General features: G+C 30.7%; 3 pseudogenes across 1 annotated transcript; 1 reads left to right on the top strand and 2 right to left on the bottom strand.

The window, feature by feature from the left end:
• LOC112997768 (protein DETOXIFICATION 33-like) overlaps nucleotides 1-7,324 on the bottom strand; it is a 68,211-nt pseudogene extending 60,887 nt beyond the window's left edge.
• Nucleotides 6,120-6,447, bottom strand: LOC112997767 (protein transport protein Sec61 subunit beta-like; annotated as a pseudogene).
• Nucleotides 7,325-12,070: 4,746 nt separating the features above from the next.
• On the top strand, nucleotides 12,071-16,148 carry LOC100785199 (deSI-like protein At4g17486; annotated as a pseudogene). Its single transcript, XR_005886368.1, has 5 exons — nucleotides 12,071-12,223; nucleotides 12,426-12,584; nucleotides 13,269-13,509; nucleotides 14,215-14,502; nucleotides 15,635-16,148. The product of XR_005886368.1 is annotated as a deSI-like protein At4g17486 (transcript).
• Nucleotides 16,149-16,837: the final 689 nt, after the last annotated feature.

Below are 16,837 nucleotides of genomic sequence, written 5' to 3'. Positions count from 1 at the left end.
ATCTACATATTGGAAGTAGTTCATGCTCATGTAACCACAAGTAGCAATAATGTGTGAACATGGATAGTGAAGTGCAAAATACTTTTTGCATTGACAATAATGGTCATTCAAGTTAACTGCTCACTTTTGTCCGCCACGTTGCGTTATAGGATTGAAGGTCTCCTCTACTTCAAACCTTGTCGAGTAGATATCATAGACACGGACGATGTGCGAACAAGCTTGTTCTTGATTTTTTCGAAGTTCTTTAACAACCTTAGAACAATATACTTGTCCTTCATTTAATTGTCTTTGGGCTTACCGACCACGATCAACAAAGTACTTTCGACACCTACTATATGTTGATTTCACCAACGCTGTTATCGGTATGTTGCGACAATCCTTCAATACCTTATTTACACATTCTGAGAGGTTGGTTGTCATGTGACCATATCTACGTCCTTCTTATCATAAGCCATGGTCCATTTTTCCTTTGAAATGCAATCAATCCATGTTGTTATGGCTGGACTCAATTGACGAAATTTTTCTAAATTTTGATCAAATGTATGCTTGCAAGGAGTGTAGCCTGCATAAAATTAGTTAGCAACAACAATTTTAAGTATATATGATACTTAAACTAACATCATATTATAAATTAAATCTTACCCAATTTCTTCAACATTTCTTTTTGTTTGGCATTGTTGAATTTGCGATTGAAATTGCTTGCTATGTGTCAGACGCAGTAAACATGATAACCGTGGGGAGGTTGCCAACCAAGTGCTTCGTTAGCAACAACAGACTTTGTACTCGCGTGACGATCAGATATGAGACAAATACCATTTTTATTTGTCATGTGTTCACGCAAGTGTGCCAAAAACCATGACCACGCTGTTAACGTTTCACCTTCGACTACGGCGAATGTTAGAGGAAGAACACCACCATTTCCATCTTGTGATGTGGCCATTAACAGGGTCCCACAGTATTTCCCGTATAAATGTGTGTTGTCAACTTGTAGGATTGGCTTACAATAATTAAAAGCCTTTTTATATTTACCAAAAGTCCAAAATACTCTATGAAACTGACGGTGTTCACGACTCACCCTATTCCCAACAATAAAATCATCATGCAGTATTTGAAAATAGGATCCAGGAGAATGATTTTGCATGTGTTTTAGCCACGATGAAAGTTTCGCATATGACTCTTCCCAATCGCCATATTCAATTGCAATCGCTTTTTGTTTCACCATCCATGCTTTTTTGTACGAAACCTTATAGGCAAATTCATTGTTTATCCTTTCTTGAATCAAAGAAACTTTTATTGATGGATCTTCTCTAATCATGCCTATTAATAAAATAAAATAATTTAAATAAAAAATAACGCAAAACTAGGATAATATGAACATTAAAAATGTACCTACTACACAAGTGACAATTAAATCTGAATCAAGCTTGTCATGATCTTGTGTCACACTCATAGTCAGACATGTGTGTGGTCCACCCCATTGTGTCACTTTCCATGAATTAGTTTTTTTAGATAAAATTGCCCTCTTATAAAAAGGGCAAGGACACTTTGGGTTTTTATTCGGGCAACAAACGATATATTTGTGCGATTTGGTTTCAACAACTTTAAAACAATGATGCACCTTCATAACATATTATTTCAGTGCATTTTTTTCTGCATCTTTACTATCAAAATCCATACCAACATATAATTCTCGCCCAACATTAAAACTCGATGGCATCTCCAAACCGCAAATGTCCTCCTCATCAGGATGACTCCAATTGATATTTTTATAATACAAAGCATCATTCCAAAATGGATTTTGAATTCCTTCTACACCTAATAGCTTCAAAAATAAAATTCAGGTCAATATCAAAATAATATTTATTTACCATTAAATACAATTGTCATAAAATGATAAATGTATTCACCCATTTTTTTATTTAATAAAATATATCTTCTCTTGGGTGAACAATTGTAACTGGTTGAATCATGTGGATGACTTCATCATCTGTATCAGATATACCATCAACACTATCATCTTCATCTAAAGAGTTTTCAACATATGAGTTAGACACAAGATAATCATCATCATCATCTAGAGCGCTTACATTTCTTGGCAGTTCTGAGTCATTATTAGATAAATTATTTCCACATGTAACAAAATTTGCAGAATGAAACATAGAACCACCAACAACATCCTTTTCTATGTACAATCCTATAGCTGACATTTGTTCTTATTGTTGAAAACTTTCGATCATAGTTTCAACATCTTCGTCATCACAAATTTGCAACGCAACATATTTTCCTGAAACTAAAAATCTACAACTTATAGAACAAATAATTTCATTATTTTTTAACTTTACCTTATCTCCAAGTTTTTTTTAAAAGCATTGAAACTTATTCCACGTTTAATCTAAATCGCTTTTTTACTGCCTTCAAATATTACACCATCATTCTCTTCATATACCCTTCCATTAAAATATAAGATTGTTATAACCAAATTCATCATATACCAAAATATACCTACAAAAACAATATTATAAATAATTAATTATAACAACAATAACTTCGAAATAAAATAATCTAATTATAAAAAAAAAACCTACTTCAGTTAAACTTGAGAATAAAACTTCATTCTAAAAAATAATTATTACTTAAAACAAAATTTGTGATGCGAGAGGATTTGAGAAAGTTGAAAAACTTGAAGGCTTCGAAGGTAGAAAAATTTGAAAAATAAAGAAGGCAAAAAAAAATTTCAAGTAAAAAATGCATTGGTACCAACGAAGGCTTAAATAGGGGGAGGGAAACCTGCACAAAATTTGTGATGCGAGAGGATTTGAGAAAGTTGAAAAACTTGAAGGCTTTGAAGGTAGAAAAACTTGAAAAATAAAGAAGAGAAAAAAATTTCAAGTCAAAAAATGCGCTGGTACCAACGAAGACTTAAATAGGGGGAGGGAAACCTGCATGTTTCGCTAGTGGTAATGGCGAAACCAGCATGGCCTGTTTCGCCAGTCCTGATTGCAAAACCTGTTGAAGGCCTGCCACCTCTGACACCTACGTTTGCTCTGAACGCCTACCTCACCTATATTGCCAGTCAAAATGGCGAAAACATCTCTACCACCTCTTTCGCTAGTGGCAGTGGCGAAAACACCACGTGTCCGCGTCACTTGCGTTTTGCCAGTGGAGTGGCGAAACCAGCACCACATCACTCAAGTCCCAGGCCTGTTTCGCCAGCATGCATGGCGAGTCACGTGTGTCGCCAACATGCATGGTGGAGCCCTTTGTAGTAATAGACCCCCCCCCCCCCCCCCCCCCCTAATTTGTTTTGAAAGAGACCTATTTTGGGAATTAGCTTGTAAAACTAACCCCCTGGAGTCAATTTGCCCTATATCTACATCAGATAATCCTTTGGATATTGACTAATTGAGGTTCTACACACTTATGCTCCATGGAAAATTTATAATCCTACATTTTTTTAAGGTAAGAATTTATAATTTCTTTAACATAAATATCTTTATAATGATTTGTACTTTTTAATATAAAAAGAAAAATATTATCCTGCTTTCTTATACACGGGCCTTACTTTTTCCACTTTTTTTTTAATCATGTAAGCATAAAAAAACTATACATTGTAAATATTTTTACAATTTTAATGTGTATATTTTTAATATCGAAAAAAGTGTATATTTTACAACTGATCATCTTTATAAACACGGACTATTTATTTATTTTCTGATTATGGGATTGGAAAATTTATTCTCACATTTATTATGAGATAATAAAATAATTATTATAAGACATGCCACACATTCTTTTAAAATATTTGTGAATAACATTTCTATGTCATATTGTTAAGAAATATATTCTCACAATTACAAAAATAGTTGGTGAAATAAACTTTTCATAAAATTTATTTAAGTCTCATCCGCTTTTGATAAAGCTGTTACAAAAAAAAAATCCATTTTTTTTATAAAGCCTAACTTTCATACACCAGTGAATTATAGGACACATTATCGGTTGTAAAAATATACACATTAGAGAATTTTTAATTTAGTCTAATGTTTTTTTTTATATTTTATTAATTATTTTTTTTAATTCTATCTTATGTGAATATATTAGGTATGTGATTTAATTGGATTAAAATAAAATAAATAAAACATGCAAAATTGAAAAATTGATCAAAATTACAAAAAATTTTAATAAAAAACTAAAATTGCCACAGAAAAAAAAACCAAAATTATAGGAATTAAAGCTTATATTTAAGCTTAATATCTGGAAAGTGTTCAGCCTAAATCTAGTAAGTATAGTACTAAGATAGTATCAAAGCACATACAGTCAAAAGCTTCTTTAGATTTGCTGCCAGTACCATTTCCTAATCTTTCAGAGAAGATATCAGCATATTCAACTATTCATATCTATTTTAACTTTCTTTTGATGTCTTGGATGTTGAAGCTTCCACCTATGTCCAACAAGTCTGAAGTTACGGGATGAATTTGTAAATCATCCATCATCACGTAAGTTTTTTCACCATATTTCTTCTTTGGAAAGAAATTGCCCCTCCACATTTGGATAGAGAATTTTAATTGAGAAAAGTAATTTATCAGAGAATTTGAATTTCTGTATTGTTTGGATTTTTTTTGTGAAGAATTTAAAATTTTGGAATTTTAAATAACTAAAAATCTGAAATTTCAATTTTCTTCTAAAATGTGAGAAATTGAAATTCTATTCTTACAGTCTTCTTCAAGAAACACCGTATGAAATTGTGGAACATCGATCGGGTCTGAGTGTAGAGGAACATGTATAACTAGCACACCAATCATATTTTTTTCTTTTTTTTCATTCATTTTTTTCACCCTCATAATTTTAACTTTTTTTATCCAAACACAAAATTTTGAAAATAAAAGAATTTCAATTGAAGTATTTGAAATTCTTAGAATTTAAAATTTCTCAGAATTTTAAATTCCTCCATCCAAACACACTCTAAGTCTTAATAAAAAAATAGGTAATTGTTATTAATATACAGACAACGAAAAGTCGAAAACTAAAGAAATAAATATCAATACTCAACTGTGTTTTCCGACAATTTTTTACTTTTCTTAATTTATAATTAAACCAATTTTATGAAGAAGAAAACTAAATAAGTAAATATCAATACTCAACTTTATTTTCTGACAAGTTTTAACTTTTCTAAATATATAATTAAACCAGTTTTACAAAGACATTTGGTACAAATACAAGTCAGCATTGCTGATAATTAATACACACACATATATAAAAGACTTCTTCCTAACAGGAATGCAGGGGATCGCGTTCCTTCCCCTTTTTTAACTGTTAAGAAAAACATGCCATAGACATCAATGCATGAACTTAACATCTATAAGCTATGAACATGAATGAACACATAACTCAACAACATCTAAGAGATAGTGATAGCACCAGCAGCAGAGAGAACAAGGAAGACATCTCACGTAAAGCTGCATGCATGACCATTAGTTAGTTAGCACGGTCGTTAGTTTGTTACAAACTGTTAGTTAGTTGTAATGACACTGCAAAAGTTAGTTACGTATTGTAGCAGTGTGACCACTGCTAGAAAAAAGCCATTTTACATCGGTCCTTGTCGGCGTTCAACGACGGTGGAGACCCGTCTTTAAATGCGACGTCGTTGTAGACCTCTAACCAATCTACGACGGTCACTATACACTGTTTTAGAAAGCTATGATTCTTGCAACGGGGCTGACATCACGACCGTAGTTGAAGCTTCACCTTGGAAGACGTTGTTGATGTCAGCAACAACGTTGAAACGTATGCTTTTTAGGTCGGGCTTTAGACGGCAACGACATTGTAATACATGATTTCAACGACATCGAAAGAAGATTAGCATTGATAACAAGGAAACAAACTTTGATCAAATATAACTTGTCCAAAAGAAACCATCAAATTCCTTTGAGAAAAAGGAACAATCGCAAACCTAACTCATTAAGATACATGTTTAAGCAAAATAATAGATCGATGATTAAGGCCAAAGCAAAAATAAAAGCAACTTTCCATTAACCACAGAAAGAAGACAGTCAATGATTTGATTTCACAACTACAAAATAGCAAGTGTTAACTAAATTACGGAATTAAAAAACCGAAAACAATCAAACGGCGCCACCAGATTTGGAGCGGTAGAGTTTGCCGAACACGTGGAGCGCGGTGAAGCCGATGAAGCAGAAGCTCATCACGAGCACCACCGTCGGCGAAATCTTCAGCCCCGGGGCATCGTCCGTGTAGAACCTCAGGATGTTGTTGTTGCCGCCTCCAATGACGGTGCTGGTAGAGCTGTTTCTGCTGCCGAGACGGCGGTGGTGCATGCTGGTAGTGGCGACGGCACATGCCGGCAGTGGCGGCGGTGAAACTGCGGGGAGCCATGCCTGCTGGTCTTGGTCGCGTGGCTGTTGAAGTGGAGGATTGAGAACCTTTGGCCATGATGCAAAGATGAAGAAAGAAGGAAACAAAGTAGCAGCTTTGTGGTAGAGGATTGGTGGGGTTAATGAGAAATGAAGAGATAAGGTTTGGGAAGAGATAAGGGCAGTGCTGAAGCGCGTGTTGAAGAGAGAGAGAGAGTGGTGTATTAGGAACAGGAGAGCACGCGAAATGAGACTTTCAAATTTTCAAAAAAAGTTCAAATTTTTCCTTAAACAAATACGGTTTCGTAAAAACCGCTTTTGTTTTATATTATTCAAAAACGGTTTTTAAAAAACGACTTTAAAATGACAACATATTTACAAGAATGTCACGCACGTTTAACAAGGACATTTTTGAATTATCCGTGGTTGAACACATGTCGTAAATAACAACTTTTTTAGTAGTGGACCCATTGTATATAAAGACATGGCCTGCATAAATAAAATGCAGAGAAATATTTCGAGAAAGCTTAGTTTAATAAGGAGGGACCTTGATCTCGAACCAAGACATTCCATCTTCTTCCTCTCGCCCATAACAGATAGTTTAAGCTATTAAATAAAAAAGTGAATGATTTTATGTTGATTTCTCAAAAACCTCTGCCTCTTTTGCAAATAAATGTAGAGTAAATACTCTATGCATGGATAATATACAAAGTTTTTACAATATCATTCAATTACAAATGCATGATAAGTAACATACGGCTATTGAATTTTATAATGACTATCTTAATAGTCACGGCAACGATGATTTCTCATTGATTAACCCTTTATACCGACCATGCATAAAAATTAAACTGATGAATTGAATCAAAGCATCAAATTTCTTCATGACATGATTTCAAACACAATTGAGTTAAGGAAAACAAAGTTAATTTGAGTACCATGACTCCAAAGGCGAGGCCAGCAACAACAGAATTTTCAACAGAAACTGCTGCAAGTTCAAGGTCACCAACTAGGCCAGCAAATGTTTGAGTGAGTGCACCAAATGAGTACTGACATATAGAGGTGAGGATAGCAGGGCCTGCTATTTTCCATAGCTTCTTCGACTTAAACCCGAATTTAATTTCTTAACAACAGAGTTCAGTGTCTTCTTCTCCTCAACATTAGTAGTAGAGTTGTCAATGTTTTCTAGTAAGGGAGAATCCATTGGCTTGGTTAGTAGGCTACTTGACACTGAATCGGACACCTACTTACTTGTGCTACTAATATCAATTTCAAATACCCTTTTTTCAAGAAATGAGAATTTGAAGTGGTTTTTGAATATCAGACAAAGATTGATTTAGCTTATTATATACTACTGTGTTGGAAATGAGAAATGGGGTATTAATATGGGAATGGTGATTCAGAGTGAGGAAGAGATCGAAGCACGAGTTGCAATTAATGTATGAAAGAAAGATGGTTGGTATGGTAGGTAAAGGACGTAGGTATAGAAAAATAGTTAACATATATACTCACTTTTTTTTTTGTTTCATTTCACATCTTTTTTTCCTTTTTCTTTCTTAATTTTTTTATTATATCATAATTTAATGATTATACACTTTTAATATAAAATGTCAACTAATAAGTTAAAATATTAAATAGGATATTAAATATAATAAGTTAAAATTAAAAAAAGATAATTAATTAAATTTTTAATTGAGGAGATGTTGTTTGAAAAAATATTAAGCCTATTAAAATTCATTTTGAAATTCATTTTGATTTTTCTTTCTCTCCAAGTAATAATGATGTAATACTTATATAAAATGTATAAATTAAAATATATATAATAATTTTATAAATTGATAACTATATAAATTTGAATATTCATTTTTATTATTGGGAATACTATGTTTACAAGTACTCAAATTTTATGTTTATAATTAGTCATTTTAAAATATTTTTATTTAAGAAATTAAAAATTTATTTTAAATTGATATTTTAATTATTTTCAAGATATTAGTTTTTACTATTATTATTACTGCCTGCTCTTCGATTTTAATTTCATTACTTGTTACTTTTTAAGGATATTTATCAGTTATTTTTTTATATATTTGAGACTTTATATGTTTTATTTACTTACTACTAGAATCATTTATCTATGTAAGAATTATTATTTGTATATAGTCCTAATTGTTTTATATTATTATATTTTACTTTTTTTATGTTATTTTTTTCACTTTTAGTAAATTTGGAATCATAATGTTATTTAATAATTATAACTATTCTATTATTGAATAATTTACAACTATTATAATAATTTTAAATGGTAATAATAATAAATATTTTTCGTAATGATCAATTACGAAACATTATGATTTTTTATTCATATAAATTTAGATCTTAAAGAATAATAAATATTCATTATGTAACATAAATATAAAGAATAATATTTGTTGTTGTTGTTATTATTATGTTATTTTTATAGTTTTTATATATTAAATTTAATTAATATTGTAAATTATGTACTATTTACATAATTTTTGCTATAAAACACCAGTGATATTTTTGCATCAATTTAAATGTCATTTTTTCAGTATTATATACACATGAAAAAATAGTTTGAAAAACACTTAAGTGAATCTATCACTAGTGCACTACCACTCTAAATATCATCTATAATAAGGTCTCTTCATGTCAAGTTAAAAAATAATTTTATAAATTGAAGATATAAAGTAAAAGTCAAATTAATTATTGATTTTTTTATTTTTAAAAACGAGACAGGGTAAAATTGTATGCATTATTTATTTAAAATATAGAAAAAAGGAAAAATATAAAACATATATAAAATAGTTGAACGATAACAATAAAAAATTAATTAACATAATAGTAATAAGAAACAAAAAAAATGTAAAGTTACATATGTGCATAGAAAATAATAATAATAATAATAATAATAAACACAAATGAGTTGTTATATAATGTTTGATTCTCAACCCGCACTTCACATGCTTTGTTAGATTCAAACAAAGAATAGAAAAATGCACCTCCTTCTAATTGATCCTTAAAAAATATATTAATGAAGTAAAGCTTTTGATTTCTATGCATGAAGGAAGTATGCAAAAAGAAAAGTGTCGTTTCTACCAAATAGAAGTCAATAGCAAAATTAAATAAGTCTTATATGAAAAATAATAAGAACAACTAATTAAAAATCTAAAATAATATTAAGATAACTTCAATATAAGTTTTGATATCCTTATTATTATTATTATTTTTAACTTAATTATCTTGGTGTCTAATTGTTTGAGTTTATATATAAATGTAATATACTCAAGAATACTATGAAAAGATTGTGATGTAAATACTAATAGTCAATAATTGATTAGCAAAATGAAGAAAAAGACAAAGTTATGAAAAGTGAGTGCTTAAAGTTTCATACCTTTGAAACAATGACATGAAAAAAAATTCATTTGACTCCATTTTTGCATGTTTTAAATTTAGATTAATTTTGGTTATTTAGACAAAAATGGAAAACTTAAGCAAGACGTTGTTCAAGGCGTCAATTAAATATAAAATCAGCCAATTTATTATGATAACAACCTGAGAATATTTTATAAAAGTTATAAAAAATTGTGAAGTTCACTTATCAAACTTTTATGACTGACATTTGACGGAAACCTATACCATACACCTTAAATTTTGAGTAAATTTATTTAGAGTTAAATAACTATTTGCAAAAGTACCCCCAAAATAACTATTTGTACACGAAAATAATGTTCGATTTTCAGAAAAGAATCCCAATACTATAAACTTTTTAACCTCATATTTATTGGAGTATTAAACATGTATTAATATTTTCTTACAGATTACCGGTAACTATGTAGGATAATTATATTGCATTAAAAAATAGGATAATTATAGATGGTAAACAAAATTTCTTTAAGTATTTAATGTAACTAAATATTTAAGATTAGAACTTAAAATCACAAGTTAAATTCAACAGTTTTGTGTAAATTGATTCAAGCTATCAATGATCTGAGTGCGTTAATATTCAATAACGCGTATACAAACACAAACTATTAAATAAAGTGCAGAAACAATATGATAAGTAGTGTTTGATAAAAACACAAATTTCCGATTATCTGTGAGTAAAAGAAAGTAGTATTACTTCTATGCTAAAATAAGCGTGCTATTTGAGGATAAAATTTGTTTAAGAATAAGTGTTGTATTTTAATGTAATATTAATTATCATTTTTCATTAATACTTCTTCGAATAAATATTACTTTAATTTTTAATCTAATAATAATATTATTTTCTTTCATTTATTTAATAAGGTTAAATTTATAAAATTATTCGTATTTTTTATTAATTTTTTTAATTTGTATAAAATAATTTAGAACAATATTTATTTTGAGATAGAAGTAGTATCAAATACTCCCTCCTCCCTAATTATAAGATTGTTTTTAAAAATTTGTTTATTTCTTTTTATAATATATTTTTTATTTTTTAAATACATTAATTTTTTCCCTATGTATCATTAATTTATTATTCTTTTTCTAAATATTAATAAGAAATAATTAAGTGAATAGAAAGATAATTTTTTTTAAAATAATAATATATATAATTGATAAATTAATTATTTTTTAAGTTACATTAATTAACTTAAAAAAGTCTTATAATTAGTAAAAGTATACACTAGTAGTATTTTCGATAATGTTCAGTGTCGACACTCGTGGACAAATCCTACGTGGGACTAGTGGCATGCGTAGTTACTCATGTCCGCAAGAACATTTGTTAAAATAATAATAATAATTTTCCGTACACAGAAGAAGAAATTATAAAAGAAGAGAGATTTGCAACTTTGCACTTTTACCGTGCGGTGAGAATAGATGCTTACCATAAAAATAGTCGCGCTTTCGCATGCTGGTATGAATAAGACAGTAAAAACTAAAAAAACTATAATTATCCTCTTCTATTTTTTTGTTCAATTATAATTTTGCCAAGTATTGGATATTTGTTGAAAAGAGAATAGTGAAGAAAAATTTATTAACACAATAATTAAAATCATGAGTCCTATTAATTTTGAAATGAGATTGAGAAATTACATTATCATTTTATAGGAAAATACATGTATTCTTTATGAGAGATGGAGTAAATATTTCCTTAAGATAAATTCTGTTCAAATTAAGTAAAACCATAAATATAATTTTTTTTCTTAAAAATATTTAACAGAATTATACATTTATAACTTGAACTGAAAATTAGTGATTAAATTGATACTGAAATTATATTAATTTGATTCATCTAATAAAAAAAATGTATAATTGTTAAAAAAAAATTGTATAATTCGTACCAAAAGACAGTGGATTATATATAGCTTTTTTTAAAAAAATATGTTTTGGGTTATCGTGAGTTATTTTTTATTTTTGCCTTAAAAGTTTACTTTTTAAAATTTTAATTCCTGTAAATTGTTTTTTTAATTTTCTTTATTTCTATAAAATATTCTATTTTTTGTAATCTAAATTTATATTTTCCTAATTTTTATTCTTGTAAACAAAAACTTATAAAAATTATAAATAAAAAAATTAAAATCTTAAAATAATTAAAACTAAAAAAATAAAAAATTATAAAAATTAAAAATTAAAAAATTTATAGGAATCCAAATTAAAAAAACTTATGAAACTAAAATTAAAAAAAAAAACACAAAAACATATTTAAACCTATTTTTTTTTCCAAGGAGTTGCTATTGCTAACAGTACCAAACAATTTTTGTTCATTCAGAGCTTTACTCACTCCTTTGCACGTCTCAATCTGAGTCTTCACTTCATTGTTTTTGTGATTCTCTGTCTCAATAATGGCAGCACGCTTGCAATCTGCAGCTGTAAGTTCTTCATTTTTTCTCATTCTCTCTCTCTCTCTCTCACTCTTTAAGCACTGAGTAATTTGTAATAATATTCTGTTCTTGCTTTTGAGGTCACTGTTCTTTCAGCAGTTGCTGCATTAGCATTTTGGGACCATTTTGTTCTTTACCACTACTTTTTCTCAGTGATGCCATTGTTGTATTGTACTCTTCCTTGTGCTAGATCTGAAGCTGTGAGGCCAAACTCTCTCATTTCATTTCCATCCCGTGCTTAAATTGGAAGCTGGAACCTAGTTTATGCCCTGCTTGATTTGGTTGCTCTTTAACCCTTTTCAGAAATCAAAAGCACTTGCAAGTTCCATTCTTTCAGTTTCATCATCAGGTTTTAGTATGTATTTGCTGTTGTGATCTGCTATTGATTCTGCTATATATGCTCCTCATTTCTGATTCTGCTTCATGTATTCGTGGCCAAGAGGATATTTGCACTGAAATTAACAATCTCTTTTTTTTTTTTTTTTACTTCTGGGAAGTGTATGGAAGATTTTGTAAAATTGAGGGGGAGCAAAGTGATTCGGGCTGAAAGTGCCCTTGTCATTTTAAGTTATCATATCTCACATAAGTTTGTTATGATTTTCTTTTTGCTATAATTTGACAACCTAGTAGTTTGAATGTTAGTTTGACTAGCAGCCTTTTTCCCGTCAAGTAGAGAGAGAGAGAGAGAGAGAGAGAGAGTGAGATTATGTTCACTGATTACTAAGATTGACAGGTGAAGTTAAATTGAATACTAAATTTGTTCAACGTGTATCAATATGTAAGGTTTTTTGTTTTTCCCCGTTAAAAATAGTGCATTAATCAAATCTGAAGGTATCTTTAATTGGATTTTCCTCTATCAATTTATCTTATAAAACTACGTTATTTAACTTTTAAAATGAGCAAATGAGTTGGTTGTCTTCAGAAAAGGAAGGAACGGCAAAATCTTAGCTTAGCACCCAGTTTTCTGTTCTTATTAACTGAAGATGTGAACATAAACAGATGATGCTTGTGCTTACATGTTTGCTGCATGCAGGTACTTTGCTGGTGTTCCCTATAGGGAAAGATGAAATTGAAGTCTAAGAAAGGATGGAAATCTATTGTACCACTTCGTTTGAAAGGAAAATCAGCAACCCATTTTTTGTTATTTCGCAAAGTCAATTCTGCTGGCTATGGACCTGGCAAAACACCAGTTTATCTGAATGTGTATGACATGACACCCATGAATGGTTATGTGTATTGGGCTGGTCTTGGTATCCATCACTCTGGTGTAGAAGGTGCAGTTTTAAGCTTTTGATGTTGTATTTTGATTTTGCCTTATCTCTTAATCCAGGCATATTATGAGCGGTAGTCATCTGGCTTTTTTCTCAAATGTATTAGTACTAAATCTTGAGTTGGAGGGATACAAAATACTTTTATTTTGTATGAATTGCATCTCCTGCATAACCAGACAACTGGGCAAGGGAGGAGACCTAGATGTTAATCCTTGTTTTATATGTTGCACCATTTCAACCTTACCAAGTTTTGCTAGGTCATATGCTGTCTAAATAACTTAATGACTAGAGAAGGATATTTTTCTAGAGTGTGTGATAATGGTGATTTTTTGAGCCTAATGTGTGTGTGTGTGTCTTTTCTCATTTAATTTTTTTTACATTGATAACTTGAGGTCACTCTGAGTGAGAAAACTGGAAAATATCAATTTGTGGCTTCCATCTATAATTTTCTAACTTCTACCTGTCCTTGTTTTCAAGTGCCCCAATTCTTCTGTGCAATCCAAACTCATCTAAAAAACAAAAAGCTGGTAATTATTTATCTCCCATCATATGCAACTGAATAGAGGATAGTTAGGGACTTTACATGCATATAGCGGGTTCCCTAATTCTGCAGCAAATTGCTGCTTGGATCAGCTTCTCTTTAAATGTAGCTACATAGTTTTGAATTAACACTTACATTATCTGATCAATTTTACCTGTATTTTACAGTTCATGGTGTAGAATACGCGTTTGGAGCTCATGACTACCCAACAAGTGGTGTTTTTGAGGTTGAACCTCACCAATGCCCAGGCTTCAAGTTCAGGAAGTCAATATTCATAGGAACCACATCTTTGGATTCTACTCAGGTTAGGGAGTTCATGGAACGCCAGTCAGCAAGATACAACGGTGACACATATCACTTAATTGTCAAGAACTGTAACCACTTCTGCAAAGACATCTGTTACAAGCTGACGGGGAAATCGATTCCAAAATGGGTAAATCGACTGGCCAGACTAGGTATTTTTTGCTCTACTTGTTTCATTCAGGGTGGTAATTTACTTTTTGCAGTGTGTTTGGATGGAGGAAATGGAGAAAAGGAAAGGGAATGTAAGGTTTTCTTGCAACATGAGTTTGGGAGGTTTTTACAACTAACCCTCCAAAATTTCATGTTTGAGAGATTTCCAAGTTCTTTCCCTTCCTGCCCCTTGCAACTGATATGAACGCACAAGCTAATTGCTTAGAGGTTATTAGCTAGTTATTAAGTAGTTGTTACTCATAGTTCCATTGGTTTAGAATTAATGGCATAGTTAATAATAGTGTATCTGTGTATGAATAGGAAAAGGTCATTGTAATGGCATCCTTGACTTTGTGAGAAGTTGATCATTGGAGTTTATCCTTCTTAACACCAATCAGAAAGGTTACTTCACTGATCGAGACTTTCAACTTCCATCAGGCATTGACATTAGGGAAGCCATCTGCTAATCAAGTGTCCTTCTGTGAGGTCTCACATTGAAAATCCTCTGATGATATTCCCTTGGTGGAATTCTAGTTCTTTTTTCTTTTCCTGTCTTGTCTCAAAACTGTAATTCTTCAAATCTTCCTGTCTCATCCACTATTTTCTTCTTTTTTTCCCCTTTCAATTTGAAGTGCATCTGCAAATCTCGTCAATGCTAGTGGTTCTTTAATTTTATGCTTAAAATTAAACTTTGTCAAAGCTCATCACTGCCTAGTTCTTTTTCTTCTTTTTTTTATCTTAAAATTCAACAGCCTAGCCATTTTTTTTTTTACTTTGGTAGGTGATTTATGACTTTCATCACTCTTTTCTGGACATCTCTAGATTGACATGAATTTTATGCTGAGTAGCCAAACTTATGTTTGCCATCTTATGTGATCATGGATGATAGCAGTTTTTTCTTGTATATTTTCTCTATTCTTTGTTTATAATACTTCACTTGCACAAGTGCTTTTCTTAGTGTCCTTAAGGGCGCCTTTTACGTTTGTCTAAAAATTATGTGGGATAGCACGTGACACGTTTTAATCTGGACCATATTAAATCCAAACTTTATTATATGGTACATTAGGGGAAAACTAGTATGAGTTATTATGAATCATACCCAATATCATTTATGTTGACTACTCTTTGTGGCAGGTTCAATTTGCAATTGCATTCTTCCTGTGAAAAGAGAAGGCTTCGAAGTGAAAAGAGAAGGCTTCGAAGTGGCTTCAATTGCTTGTCCTCAATCTCAAAGCGTCAAAAACACCTTTCCACATCTTCACTGTTTCTACAGTCACCCATAAGAGGCTGCTTATCGTCGTCATGGCCCTCCTCGGAATTGAGAAAATCCATTAACCGTTCCTTGAAAGAAAGATAACCGAACTTTGAGAAGGTAGGAAATGAATGATTTTAAGAATCTTGTAATGTAAGTAGGATTTGGTTTCATCACATAACCTCATTTTCTTTTATTTTTCTTTCCTTGTCTTTTGCTGTTAAACCTGTCCTGTTATTTTATTTTATTTTTATTTTTTATTTTTTTTTATTGTGGTGACTAAGAATGATCCTTTCCAAGCTGTAGAAGAAACTTTATAAATGAGCATCACCACCATCTGCTGTGCTGTATTATTATTATTATTATTTTAATTTTTGTATACATTAGCATGTAAAATGATGCACCAACAACTTCAATCTAATTTTATGCAGAGACAATTGACTGCAGATGGTCATGCACTGTAAGAGTACTGTACCATTGATATGATTTTTAAGGTAGTTAACTATTATACATAGTGATTTATAATTGAATAACACGGTAAGATTAGTTTACATAGTCAATGCACAAACACATTATTTTCTTATATAATTTTACAATTCAAAGTGTACACAATGCGTCCTACACATTTTCTAAACTTGATATTCACCCGTCATGATATATAGATGGAATACATGTCAACATTTGATCAAGGAAATTAATCATAAAAGATAGCTTAAACTATAAAATTAATAAAAGTCAACTTAAATATTTTATATATCTATGTATGATCTTCCCTGCGCCCGTAAGCTTCAGCACTTGTTAAAATTAAAATCATTACCAGGTTACAAACTAGCAACCTAAATCTCCCCAAGCAAAAAATTAAATAATCAGAATCAACAATGATATTGTAAGCCACCTCATATTGGAGAGAATCTCCCTGGACGTGGCAATTTCTCATTGGATGATTCTCTCGTGGAAATTTACACCAACATATCAGTAACATTGTAACAATGTCACTCTTTGTCTCAATATTCTGCTGTCTCTCACAACTGACATTGTCCTCCTCAAGGTTGATTGGTGAAGAGGGTAGTGCACGGATCATGCTA

Source organism: Glycine max, chromosome 9 (assembly GCF_000004515.6).
Source record: "Glycine max cultivar Williams 82 chromosome 9, Glycine_max_v4.0, whole genome shotgun sequence".
Taxonomy (NCBI): domain Eukaryota; kingdom Viridiplantae; phylum Streptophyta; class Magnoliopsida; order Fabales; family Fabaceae; genus Glycine; species Glycine max.
The sequence above is the reverse complement of the archived record's forward strand: the minus strand, read 5'-3'. Positions and strand labels throughout refer to the sequence as shown.